This window comes from Uloborus diversus, chromosome 3 (genome assembly GCF_026930045.1).
Source record: "Uloborus diversus isolate 005 chromosome 3, Udiv.v.3.1, whole genome shotgun sequence".
NCBI lineage: Eukaryota > Metazoa > Arthropoda > Arachnida > Araneae > Uloboridae > Uloborus > Uloborus diversus.
The window spans coordinates 201,944,046-201,958,455 of record NC_072733.1 but is presented as its reverse complement, the minus strand read 5'-3'; the positions used below and the strand labels follow the sequence as shown (position 1 = coordinate 201,958,455).

At 34.7% G+C, this 14,410-nt stretch overlaps 1 protein-coding gene across 2 annotated transcripts in view; it reads right to left on the bottom strand.

The window, feature by feature from the left end:
* Positions 1 to 11,883, bottom strand: part of LOC129219307 (DNA damage-regulated autophagy modulator protein 1-like) — a 40,177-nt gene extending 28,294 nt beyond the window's left edge. The window contains exon 1 of one of the 2 annotated variants that reach the window (XM_054853656.1): positions 11,818 to 11,883. The gene's annotated coding sequence lies outside the window, so the exon portion shown is untranslated. Of the gene's footprint in view, positions 1 to 6,729; positions 6,899 to 11,817 lie in introns of those variants that run through there. The other variant, XM_054853655.1, reaches the window with a different exon arrangement.
* Positions 11,884 to 14,410: the final 2,527 nt, after the last annotated feature.

Genomic DNA, 14,410 nt, shown 5'->3' with positions numbered 1-14,410 from the left:
AAATATGAGACTAAAAAGAGAGATGTTTTGAAATTCTTTGATTTCTTAATAGTTTGTCAGCATTTTGAAAAATTATATTATTTTGTATTTTGATTAAATTCTTAACGTGAATTAAAATAGTTTGATAAGCAGGGGATATTATTCATTTTTTCAGATCTCTGTGCACATTTTATGGTAAGAATATTTTTTATTATTAATATTAGCAGTGTTCGGTTAAAAAAAAATATTAAAATGTGAGAAAGACGAAATGAAAAGGGAGGAAATAATTTTTTTGAACGATTCCCTATAGCGTTTAAGAGTCATTTTTGTAAAAAGATGGACAAATGGGGGCCTGATAGGTGACACTTTCAATTTTTCTGAAACTTTCAGGATATTTTACTAGTATGATGATAAGAAAAAGTGATGCTTCTTTCCTCTTTAATTTGACTTGTTGGCCCTCAAGTGGAGGTCAAAGTTAAGGGTCGTGAGAAAAAAGAGCTAAATATATGATTGCTTTGCTTCAAAAGCAATGAGTGAACCTAGCCAATTCTTTTAAATAAGGATACTCCTTGATACAAGGTAAATGCTAGCATAAACATTTTAGTTGCTAACTCATGGCTTTGAGGGCAAAGGTCAATTGAAACTGCTACATTATTTACTTTTTTTTTTTTTTTTTTTTTTTTTGGGCCTGGATATCTGCTAAAGCCATGAGCAACCCTCAGAAATAAGTATATGATTAACTACCCACCACAGTGTAGTACGTGGAAAAATGCAAAATAGCTTTCGTTTCTCTTGACTTTAGTAGTTAATCCGTCTCAAAGTAGAAGATTTTTTAAAAATACCCTGCAAAAATATATAAAATAGCCTTTGTTTCTTTTGGCTTTAAGTAGGCAAACCGTCTCAAAGTCGAAGATTTTTTTAAAATGCCCAAGGTCAATAACTTTAATCGCGACGGGTCAACAACTTTGGGACACAGCTGTAGTTATAGTCTGAGTGGTGTAGTTTAAGGTCCAGGTTAGAAACCCATGGCAACTAATCAACTTTTTTTTAATTACGTGGTCTCAAAGTTGATCATTTGAAACAAAACGAATCACAGTTTTAAGTCAATTACTCTAAAACGCCTGAGTCAATAACTTTGAGCAAGAGCTGTAATTATGCTCTACGTAATGTAGTTTTAGAGTCCATGTCAGAAAACCATACTTAATTAAACTGTCTTAAAATTGATGATTTCAGTACAAAAGAGCGTTTTTACTTCCTTTTACAAAAAAGGAAGTATTGTATTCGCGAAAAAAATTTCACCCAAAAATCGGCCTTAATTTCCATTTTGCTCACCCCCAAATGAATGTTGAGTTTTTTTTTCAACCCGACCACACGTGGATATGTGCCTAGGAACGTAAAAACACCTGAAATATCCATTTTGATGATCCCCGAGTTAATTACAACGAGTTTTCTCGTGACGTCTGTATGTACGTATGTATGTGCGTATGTGTGTATGTATGTCGCATAACTCAAGAACGGAATGTCCTAGAGTGTTGAAATTTGGTACGTATACTCCTAGTGTGGCCTAGTTGTGCACCTTCCTTTTTGGTTGCATTCAGATGCTCCAAAGGGGGTCTTTTGTCCTTTGGGGGGGGGGGATCATTGCTAATTTCGATGTAAACTCAAGTGGTGTTATAATTTGGCGGACACTTGGCGATATATCGATAGTCTTTTGGTCGCCGAGTTTTGTCACCAGCTTGGCGACAAATTTGGCGATTTTTTAAATTTTTTTTAAAATTTCCTTTTACCAAAAAGGAAGTATTGTATTCGCGAAAAAAATTTCACTCAAAAATCGGCCTCAATTTCCATTTTTCTTACCCCCGAATGAATGTTATGTTTTTTTTTTCGACCCGAACACGCGTGGATATATGTCTAGGAACGTACAGACACCCGAAATATCCATTTTGACGACCCCCGAGTTAATTACAACGAATTTTCTCGTGACGTCCGTATGTACGTATGTGCGTATGTGTGTATGTATCTCGCATAACTCAAAAACGGTATGTCCTAGAAAGTTGAAATTTGGTACGTAGACTCCTAGTGGAGCCTAGTTGTGCACCTTCTGTTTTGGTTTGCATTCGAAAGCTCCTAAGGGGGTCTTTTGCCCCTTTTTGGGGGGGAAATCATTGTTAATTTCGATGTAAACTCAAGTGGTGTTATAATTTGTCGGACACTTGGCGATATATCGCCAGTCTTTTGGTCGCCAAGTTTTGTTGCTAACTTGGCGACAAATTTGGCAATTTTGTTTTTTAATCTGGTGTCAATTTGTCCACTTTTGGTGATATTTAGAGAGAGAACTATTGAATCACATTAAAAATGCCAATAATGGGGTAATGACATTAAATTGGAGTAAAAGGAAGTCATGTGATGCTCGTTTTAATGTCGTTTCAATTTGGGCCACTGTTGGTGATATTTAGAGAGTAAACTATTGAATCATATTAAAACTGCCAATAATGAGAAAATGACATTAAATTGGAGTAAAAGGAAGTCATGTGATGCACACATCAGCTCGTTTCAAGTGTTTATATGCGTGCGACTCAAAATCTTATGAACTCAAACTCACATAAATACTAGAATGAGTCAACAGCCAAATGTACTTCAAGCTCTTAAAATTTAATGCTTCCAGTGTTAGAAAACTTTCTGTAACCTTGACTAGAACATGGCAATTCTTCTCACAAAGCTGATCCGCCATTTTGGAGCACTATATTTTGGAGTTCCTAGATACTCAGGATTTGGATCTCAGAAGTTGAAAATTTGCATAGGTTAGTTTCAAAGACATCTCCAAACCTCTATAAAATTTCATCCCATTCGGGGATGATCCTGCGGGGACAGTTTGAAATATTTAGGTGAGTTGACGTGGAATCACCCTGTATATCATTGTGACAATTCACATGCATCTTTTGTTAGTTTTGACTTTATAATGATCATAAACCAAAGTTATGTTTCAGGATGAGGATTGCAATTGGGTAAGCGATTGAGTTCATAATTACAGTAGAAATTGCATATACACTACTTATACGTAGGTGGTTCAAAAAGTTTTTAGACTCGCATGGAAAAATACGAGTAAAAAATTTACTTTCAACGCCGATCAGTAGTTTTAACCTTCAATACTTTATGGTAAACGGCAGCACCATCTGTCATCAATCGAAAAATTTCTATGTGGAGTCTTTCCTCCTTTGGCCACTCGGCTCCCGCATTCCGACAATGGAGTTGAACAGAGAAGTTTGGCGCACCATGATTTTTTACGATTTTTCGATAGGTTTGACTGTTGCGGAGTGTTTCCAAAGGCTTTCTTCCACCTTTCGGATATTTCTCCTTCTCCTGGCACGGTATTCAACTGATTTAACAAGTTTAAGCATGGGAAAACATCCTTAGAATAGGACCCTAGAAGCGGAGGTCTAAGCACTTTGACAACGGATGAAAATGTTAAAAAAAGGCGATCCCTAGTGAGAGAAGACCTCACCAGGATATATTTAGCATCTTAAAGATCAGTTCCGGGAGCTTCAATACTGCATTGCACGATCAGCTTTTGCTGTGAAAGCGCTGCTCAAGATGGATCCCTCACGCACTGCGTGAAGCCCAAAAAAATGTTCGGGTGAAATGGTGCCACATGAGGAAAAAAAATCATCAATGGCAAAGACAAAGGTGTCTGGGATATAGTTACAGGCGACGAAATGTGGATTTACCAGTTTGAGCCAGAAAAAAAAGCATCAGTCCATGACCTGGTACTCTCCAGGTAATCCGCCATCAACCAAGGTCAAACGCACAAGAACTTTCAAAAAGTGAATGGTGGCAAAATTTTTTTCATACTCAAGGCATATTGCTACCATAGTGCTGGAAGACAGAAAAACGGTTACAGCAGACTGGTATGGGACCAAGTATTTACCAGAAGTTCTGGAACCGTGGCGTCAAAAAAGGCCCAAACGTGGAACACATGGAATGATCCTGCACCATGACAATGCTTCGGCTCATCCTGCACAGAGAATTAAGGATTATCTTGAAGCAGAAGGTATCAAAACTCTACCACACAATCCCTACTCACCAGATTTTGCACTCTGACTTTTTTGTTCCCCAAAATTAAAAATAAAATGCGGGAAAGCAGGCTTGGCAGTGAAGTAACCAGTTAGGTAAAGATGAGTGGTCATCAGCATTTAAGGACTGGTTTGCCTGAATTGACAAGTGCATTGCAGCCAAAGGGTTGTATATCGAAAAGTTATATGCAATTTTTGTTGATAAATTTATTTTTTATAGGGAAGTCTAAAAACTTTTTGAACTACCCTCGTATAGTAATAAACTTTTGTAAATAAACAAATTTATTAAATAAGGCTCAAAAGTAAAAATATAAATATAACGTCAGAAAAAAAAACAGGTTTGTTATATAATAACAAAAAGTGCAAGTGAAATGTGCATGATGATTACATCAGAGTGATTCCACGTCAACTGACCTGATTTTTCAAACTGTCCCCGCTCGATTATCCTCGAATGGAATGAAATTTTATAGAGGCTTAGCAATGTCTTTGAAACTAACCGGATGCTAATTTTCTGCTTCCGAGAACTGGATCCTGAGGATCTAGAATCTCCAAAATATAGTGCTCCGAAATGGCGGAGCGGATTTGTGAGAAGAATTGCCATGTTTTGTTCAAGTTTACAGAATATTTAATTACACTGGGAGCATGAAATTTTGGGAGCTTTGTGTACATTAGGCTGTTGATTCGTTCTAATATTTATGCAAGTTCAAGCTCATAAGATTTTGAGTAGCACGCATATAAACACGTGAAAAAACGCTCCTTTATACCGAAATCATCATTTTTGAGACCATTTATTGAGTAAGATAGTAAGATAATTAGACCTCATGGTTTTCTGACAAGAGTCTAAAACTAAACCATGTAGGATATAATTACAGATCTTGCTCAAAGTTATTGACTCAGGCGTTTTAGAGTAATTGACCTAAAACTGTGATTCTTTTTGTTTCAAATCATCAACTTTGAGCCTGCGTAATTAAAAAAGTTGATTAGTTGCCATGGGTTTCTAACCTGGACCTTAAACTACACCATTTAGACTATAGCTACAGCCGTGTCCTAAAGATGTTGACCCGTCGTGATTAAAGTTATTGACCTCTAAGCTTGGCTATTTTTCAAAAATCATCGACTTTGAGACCGTTTAACTACTAAAGCCAAGAGAAACGAAAACTATTTTGTATTTTTCTTGGTACTATTCAGCGGCGAGTAGTTAATCATATACTTATTTCCAAGGGTTTCTCACGGTTTTAGCAGATATCCTGGCCTAAACAAGGCAAAAAAAGTAAAAAAAGTAGCAATTTCAATTCACCTTTCCCTCAAAGCTATGAGTGAGCCACCAAAGTATTTATGCTAACATGTACCTAGTATCAAGTAGTAGCCACATTTAAAAGAATTGGCTTGGTTCACTCATTGCTTTTGAAGCAAAGCAATATGTTTAGTTCTTTTTTTTTTAATCACTAGCTTAAATTTTGACCCCTACTCAAAGACAAACAAATCAGTTTTTTAGAAAAATTAACTTCACTTTTTCTTATCATAGTACTACTAACACATCCTGAAATCTTTACGAAAATTGAAGACATCAACTATTAGAACTATCCAGCTTTAAAAAAAAATTACTCTTAACCAGTTTGAGCGACATGTTGTAAAGCAAAGTAATAAATGATTTTACCGCTTTATATCTCAATAGAGTTATAAATAAGTATCTTTCTCCTATAAATAAGTATCACGAATGTCTGTAAACAGGAAAGATGCACAATATTTAATCATTTCTGAAGATTTAAAATACATTTTTTTTTTTTTTTTTGTTAAATTTGACGAGTTTTACTAAGTCATAGACTTTATCACCGTTAATTTTATTTAACTACCAAAGTAGAACTACTCTTATATGCCTGATTTTTCTTCAAGCGTTTCCTTTTATTCATGCTACTCTCAAATACCGAAATCTGATAAATGTTGACATCTGCCAGAGAGTGTCTGCAATAGCAGAGCAAACACATCGGCGGAAGACTGAATAGTTAGAAAACATTTTGCTCACTTATATCTGTTTTTCACAGTAATATAGGAGGCAGTGAGAAGCAAAGGGATGTAAGTGGACATTTTCAAGTTTTGGGTAAAACGCGTATAAAGATAACTTCCTTAGGTAGGCTATCATTGATTTTTTTCTTCCAAATCGTGCTGTACAGCAGCACCTACTAGGACTACTAGTACTATCTCTTGTCCCAAGACAGAGGAGAGCTTCACCTACCATTTGTACTGGTTATCTCAAATTTTTTAATTTTGCCCCTTAAATCCTTTGCTTCACACCGCCTCATATGTGCTACTGTGAAAGTCCAAAATTGGTAAATGTCATCAACATTAGCTGGTGAATATCATCGGCAAAAAACTGTACATTTTGCTGAATCACGAGAAAAGGCTACATTCTCCAATTTCGAATTCCCTTAGAATGTGCGGTGATCATTCTTAGATTGCTAAGTAGCTTCATAAGCTGCTGAAAGTTAATACAATAAAGAAGAAAATTGTGACACTGTACTGTGCAAATTGCACAAATGTTAACAGATCTGAAAAAATGTATAAAATGTGAGTGCACGTTTACTCTAAACTATGTAGGTGTTTCGTTATCACTCAAAATGAAATCGCATAACATTGACACAAATTCATATCAAAAACAACGAATATGTCACACAAAGCTTACCTTTTTTAAAATGTTATCCACTAAGGTCTTATCTTAAGTTTTACACAAATGAAAACCATTTAATGCTTAAAAGCTAAACAATTCTTTTTAATTTATTAATCAACATAATTGACTGGTTAGTATTCAGAGTTACTGCATACGTTTCAGCATTTCTAATCATTTCTTATCAGTTAATGCCGAAGGATGTTCTCCTAAGGTGTCACTCATATCCTTATCACCGAAAGGGTTTCTTGATAGCGATTAAAGGCATTGGAAATCAACACAGATATGTGTATGGTGTATCTTAACCTTTTTTTTTTTTTTTGTTTTGTTTATCGTTCTAATTCTGAGCAACAAGTATCATTTATATAGCTTCTTAAGTAGTCAGGATTTCCCCTTTTTTGTTGTTATCGCGACAGTTTGTCTGGTATCATTTACCTAATCATGTCGCTAGGCGACAAAAGTAACACGACTTAACCAATTTTAAACACATAATATTTATTGTTTTAAAATCTGAGTTTAATGTTCTTTCTTGCGACTGTACTGTCCAAAGTTAATTTACTTTAATTGGTGAGAGAGGGCGGCATAAAGGGTAAAATGAATAGTGGCACAACCTTTAAAAATTTCCAGTTTCAAGAAAACATTGCAAACTTTAACTGTATGCAGTTAGACAAGAGACAACCAATAATCATAACATATTACAGTTTTTCGAGTATATTGTAGTGTTTCAATTTCAATCAATCAAAATTAATGTAACTTTAAAACCTTGAGTTTTTCCAAAAGGTTTTTTAATATCTACCCCTAGTGTTGTCCGCTAAAGATATGGTGCTCTTTATTCTTCTTATGCGCAGGATAATCCGAAAGTCCAGCCGAATACAGAAAACACGGCCACATTCTGGCAGGACAAAAAAAAAAACTTGTTAAGCATTTCCAATAACTCGGTAGTTTCTTAAACTCTCACTTTTCGGAAGGGACCGAGTTTCCGTCAGTGACCCTAAAAATAGTGCATTAAAAGTTGAATGGTTCCTGTAACTTTTAATTAAACGCAGCAATATTTACAGGAAAAGTTTAACCATTTCCCGCTTTCCCCCATTTGCTCTTCGAAAAAAGTTCAAAATTCAGTAAAATTTCAAAAATGTTTCCGTTCAGTTTGCACGTAAAATAAAAACATTGTAGTGTAGCTCGATGAAGAGGATGTAAGTTAAAAAAATTAATAAATATAATAAACTCTCGATAACTCGAAGTCCCAATGGATAGCCTAAAACGTTCGAGTTATTTGTAGATCGAGTTATTTGAAGTTTCCAGAACTGTCTCAAGAGTTTGGAACCCAGTGAAAACTTTGAGATAAAGAAATATTCGAGTTATCAATATTCGACTGTAGTTGTAATTTACGTAATTTTGCATTTCAAAGGAATTTTCAATAGCTCTTAAGTAAAAACTGTTTAAGCCCGGAAACGTTCTCTCTCCAGCTCTTAAGTACTTTTTAGAATTTATTTTTTACGCTCTAATGTTTTAGTTTTGGTTATTTGATTGAATCGTTACTGACTCGAAGAAATGTACTCGTAACTAAAAACGTAGTGGTCTAAAGCATTGAGAAGAAATAAAATGGAGGGAGTGAAGACTTTCATCCGTGAAACAAAGATCTCAAGTCACGTGATTGATTTTAAAGCAAAGCATTGGAAGAAATCAGGTATTTTTCGCTAGTTTCACGCTAATCATGTCATCCGTTCGTCGTTGTTCAGTCACATTACTTGGCGTCTTCGCCTCAGCTTTTGCTAAACCAATGATTAGATTTTCTCCCTCCATTTACTAATTCCTGCTCTACGGTTTATACGCGTGTAAAAAAGATTCTTTGCATTAGTTTAATTTATTTTTTAATGGAAAAAAGTTCGTATACAGCTATTTTTCTTCTTTACATGTTCGGCATAGATATAAGCAGGCCTCACAATAAACATATTACATTTTAATGTACAGCATGTCCGGTCATGTAACCCAGGTCCTGTTCTCTTACTCGGACCAGCCTGTTATTAGGACCAAAATGATCTCGTCCCGATGTGGTCTGATTACCCGGAATCGATTGTATGAAGGGGAGACTGGGGACAGTTGATCTCATTTTTGTTGAAGCGTATTCCCTTTTTTAATTGAATGGAAGTTAACTATCCACGTTACGTATTTAGAACAGCCTTTCTATCATCAAAGGGTTATGCTGTTTTTAAATTAATTTATTATAATGATTTTTTTAATTTATTAAATTATAATGAATTTTTTTTCACCTAAATTAGGAGAGAGATCAAGTCTCCTCTATACAAGGAGACTTTATCTCGGTCTGCAGGAGACTTAAAATTAGGAGAAAAAGTATTCTTATAAATGCTTTCAATTCTTGTCATACATTTATTATTTTGCGGCCTGTTTATTTATTATTCATTAAAAAAACATTTTTCATGCCGTATTAAAAAATGACGAATAACAAAAGCAATAGCAATTAAAACTAATAGTTAACGAACAAAATCAACTCTGTAATAGGAAATAATTTTGCTAAATTAACTTATGCTATTCCAGCGATCTTGATCAAATATTCAGTGATAACTAAGAAATAAGTATTAAAACATTGAACCACAAGCGACAAACAAAATTGGTGTTTCAACGTCATGAACTGAAAAAAGAAATTCAAAATCGACACTAACAATTAAATGAAATAGAAGGTTCGCAAGGAAAGGAAGAAAGAAAAAAAACCCCATTAATTTTCGAATTTCAACATAGATTTTGGAAAAATAAAGCATTCGAAAGCTTGATAGTAGATTTAAAAGTGGGGCGATTTTTTTTTTTTTTTTTTTTTTGTAATTTGGTAAAATTTTTTAAAGCTTTTGCTTTTCATAGGATATTTAATTTAGTTGCTGGCTATGCTTCGTAACGCTACGGACTTTCTGTTAAACAAAAGTAGTAAGTAATAAATAGCATATAGGGGAAAGGAGGCACATGTGAACAATTTTTTCATTTCTTAATTTCCCAGAAAATATTATCAATTTCTTACAGAAAAAGGGTCCCCATGATTGGCCAGTCTTTTCTTTGTGCCATGGACATTTTTCAAATTTTTTAAAAGTATATTTTTTTAGTTTATGGAATTAAAAAAAATGTCTTCAATTGTTCACATGTGCCCCCATGGGGGCGCACATGTGAACAAGCTTGGGGCACATGTGAACACGATTGAAAAATGCTGGACGAGCATCATATTTCAACGAAAAACTCGTTATAATGATGCATATATACGTATATACCAATTATATTCAAGGGTTTGTAACCTATACAGTTAAAACTGAATTATACAGTATGAATTGTACAGTACTGCCATTAAGAAAATATTTTTTTCAGAACTATATAACTCTGCTCACTGTCAAATTTAAAAACTTCATAGCATGTTTTAATCACTGGATCGACAAGAAAAAATCTTACAAGACTAAACAATACAAAGAATATTTTATTGTATTAAGTTCATTCTTGTTATACATAAATAGTGCGTTTAAGCTTCATACCGAATATGATGATGAGTTTTAAAATTATTCTAAACTTCAGTTTTTAGTAAAAAAAATTTTTTTGTCTTTATTTTCCTTGCTAATATTATATACCACTAAATTTTTGATCAACTATTTAGTAATTAAAGAATTTAAAAAATAATAAAATAAGGAATCAATAATTATGTAATAATAATTATCAGTAAATTTACAAACTTATTGCAGCAAAATAATAATTATAAATCTTTACATCACTTTTCACACTTATAATAAGCCTACACTAAAATTTATATTGCGGAGAAAATATGGGAACTGTTCACATGTGCCCCTACATGTTGTGTTCACAAGTGCGCTTCATCTAACTTAGAACTAATTTTCAAAAATAAAGATTTTTTTATTTAATTACAAAATTTAAACATTGTCATAAATATACGTGAATGTTCATACAATGATTTGCACTAATTAAATTTCGCTTATTAGTTAGATTGAAATATGTTTTTACACGACGAAGACAGTGATAAAAGTACATCAGAATATGCTAAAACAAAGAAGCTGTTATTACAGGACACATAAACTAGCTCCTTGCTTTGAAAGTTTGGTTAAGAAGTAGAGCTGGCACAGCCATTAATTGAGAATTCTTACAGATTTTTTGTTCGACGTTATCCTAGTAAAACATCCAATGGTCACATGTGTCCCCATGCTCACATGTGCCCCCTTTTCCCCTAAAGTTAAAAAAACCATATTACACTTGATCCTAAATGGAGTCTCCTTAGCTCGAAAGGATCAAGCAACCCCTAGTACACTTTTCAAACATTGTTTTACATGACTGCAAAACAAACTGCAAATTGATACTTCTCAGCCTTTTAACATCTGTGGAATCTTTTACTGTATCGGAAAAACAATTTATGTACTAATTAGCTTCTTCAAAATAGTGAGTCACATTTTAAATTCACAATCCAAAAAAATATGTATCCGCTGAAAACTGACAATAACAAAATTATTTGTTAAAATAGGGGGGGGGGGGGTTACAGGGTCGAGGTTCGAGAGGGGGAGCAAGTCTCCTGAAGGGTGAAGTATTCTCACTCTCCCCAAAATTTGTTAACTTTCAAGACTCTATGGAAAAATGAAATGGATTTGTCATAGGTACTATAAATCAGTAATGGTCAAACTGTGACACATGGGTTGCATGCAGCCCGTCAAGATAAATCTTCAAGTTTTGTTACGCATCACACCAGGATTCGATTTATTTAGAAAATATGACAAATTTCTAGTCTTAATTTAAACTACGTGAAAAACAACTGAACGAAAAGACCATTCAGCTTAGAATTCAAGAGACATTCTTCTCCGGAAGCATTCGTAGCAGAAATAAAGCACAAAAGCAGCGCGTGCAAAACGATTCTGAAAACAAATCAAGCACAGTCACTTGAACTAAACTGTCTGTTTTTTAAGTGTTCTGCATTCAGATGGATTCTTCTATCCTCACCAAACTCCCCCCCCCCCCTAGTCTTTAAAAGTAGTGTAACAGCATCCTTCTAAAAAGCAAATTGCTTTGTAAAATTTTTAATTAATGAACATAAAAAATATAATACGAAACACTCACCCGACATAATGTTAGTCGAAACTAATAGCTCATTCCACTAATAGTCTAACTTTTCAATGCACTGCGTCTGTCAAAGAACATCGATACGAGAAGCAACGCTTTTTAATATCTTCACGCCAATTTCGATTGTTTTAATCATTGTTAATAAAATTCTAACGAAAATGTTATTATCTTTTTTTCAAATTAGCAACAATAATCAATTATTTTTATTATCGTCTGATATCTAGATCCCGTTTCGTTGTCTAGACCTCGCTTAATCATCAGATATAAGTGCTATCTCTATTGGTAGAGGCCATTTCAGTTTTCTGAATTCCTTACCTAACGTGAACACTGAACAGCTACTATTAACAAGCAGCATTTAATAAATAAGAATTTCCAAAACTCAACCTATAACAGCTTTCATTTTTGGTAAGGTACACCTGTGCTATCATATATTTTCCATTTGCCAGAAATAACAAGAAACATTACATTGCTGCTACTCTAGATGAACTATTGTCTATCCTAAAAAACATTGAAATATGACGGATACAACTTAAATATTTGCTATTACTTGCATTGTTAATGCTTGGTTTAATGTTTAAAAAGATATGTTTTTGCTGAGAACAACTGCTCTACATAAAATATTTAGGTTGGAAAACCTAATTCTTTAATTCTTTAACTGCGAAGTTAAATTATCTCGCTATGACATGCTATGGGTTTTACTACTGTTTAGAAATGAACAAACATTCTTAAAAATGAGATCAGTAGTTGTTATCGTTATCGTGTTCATAGCTAATAACCACTATGAAGATACATGGGTGCCATTGCCTCGAGAGGTTGGAATTCTTCATTTACCTATAGGAAGTAGTAGCGATTGCGGTCAATCACTCTGAGGAGGCAGAGTTGTTATGCCCTTAATCCGACACATGATGTCTCCCCCGATAAGAGATCAGGGACTGTGTATACATGTAAAAGGGGCTTTACGATTACCCTAAACCCCTTAAGAACAGAGTGGAAAGGTGGTAAACCCCTCATCTAACTATGCAGCAAAACACCCCTTCGTATAGATTGCAATCCCAAGTGGCAAGGCAAGTAAGCATTGTTCTTTTTCTAGAACTTGTAATTCAAGAATTCAAGGAGGTCCATATTTCTGTAGTTTTCAAAAGAAGCAAGTGAAAGTCAAAGTCGATGATACAAGCACTTTTTTTTCTACTTTTCGTAGAAGTAATTAAGAAAGTTAATCGAAAAAAAGATTAAAAAAAATTAAAAAAAGCTTATTTTCCAATAAAAATAAAGTTAACGAATAATTAAAAAAAAAACTAATCAAACTAAAATAGAAGCAATTCTGCGGTGTCAGACGTAGAATTTGCACAAAATTTACCAATAAAAGTTCATAGAGTTTGTTTGCTCTTGTAATGAATGTAGTCAAGAAAACTAGGGTTTACTTAAAAGTATTATATTTAACTTAGCGTATGTACAGTAAATTAAATTAAAATAACATTATAAATAAAATTGAAACCGTTCTTGGTTTATAAAAGTACTGCAACATGCAGTGTAATGGACGAGTGTCCAATGTGGTTAAGATACATCAGGTAGGAATTTTTTCTCATGGAGCTTAGCCGTTTTATGTCTACAGTCACCTGTGCTGCCCTCTGCGGACAGCGCATTTGCATATTGGCGCAGACATACTCCCACCCTATCAGGAATTGAGTCCTGATAGGGACTTGAGTCCTGATACATAGGAATAGGAGATAGTTTGCAGATCGGTCTCTGGAAGATCCCTTTAGCTGTCTTTACTGTTGCAACGCGGACCAGGTCGTCCGCTCCCGGGTGAACTTCAAGAACCCTAGCCAAGGGCCACAAACCAGGTGATGAGGCTTCTTTCACTAACACAATATCGTTGACTTGAATGTTGGCATGAGGGGTGGTCCACTTTTGACGACTCTGCAGAGATGAGAGGTACTCCTTTGACTACTGCTTCCAGAAACCTTTGCGGAGATTCTGGATAAGTTCCCACTTTCCTTTGAAGCTATGCTCGTTCAGGTTTGCTGGATCCGGAATTGAACTTATCACATCACCTGTAAGGAAATGCGAAGGAGTCAAAGCATTTATAGAGTCGGTATCATTGACGTCGCTTACTACTTCGATGTGTACTGTCTTAGTGGACAGGCAAATGAAAAGTGCAATGTAACCTTTCGTAACTTTAGCACCTCGACCTTTACTAAATTTTATAGAAACAGGTCCGGCGTAATCTATTCCAGAATGAAAGAAAGCTCTTTCTAAAGTCACTCGTGGTTTAGGCAGATTGCCCATGAGTTGTGAACTGTTACTAGTTTTGAATCTATGACATTTTATGCATTGATTAACACATTTGTTGATCAATCTTTTTCCTCCTATTATCCAATATGATTGCCTTAATATATGAGATAATAAGGTAGGACCAGCATGCAAATAAGCTACGTGTTTTTCGCGAATTAACAGTTCACAAAATCTGTGTTGTGATGGGATAATGATAGGATGTTTCCTGTTCATGGGTAAGTCGGCGTTCTGTAACCGACCTCCCACCCGTAAGAGACCGTTTTCGTCTATGAATGGGAAAAGTGAACGCAAAGGA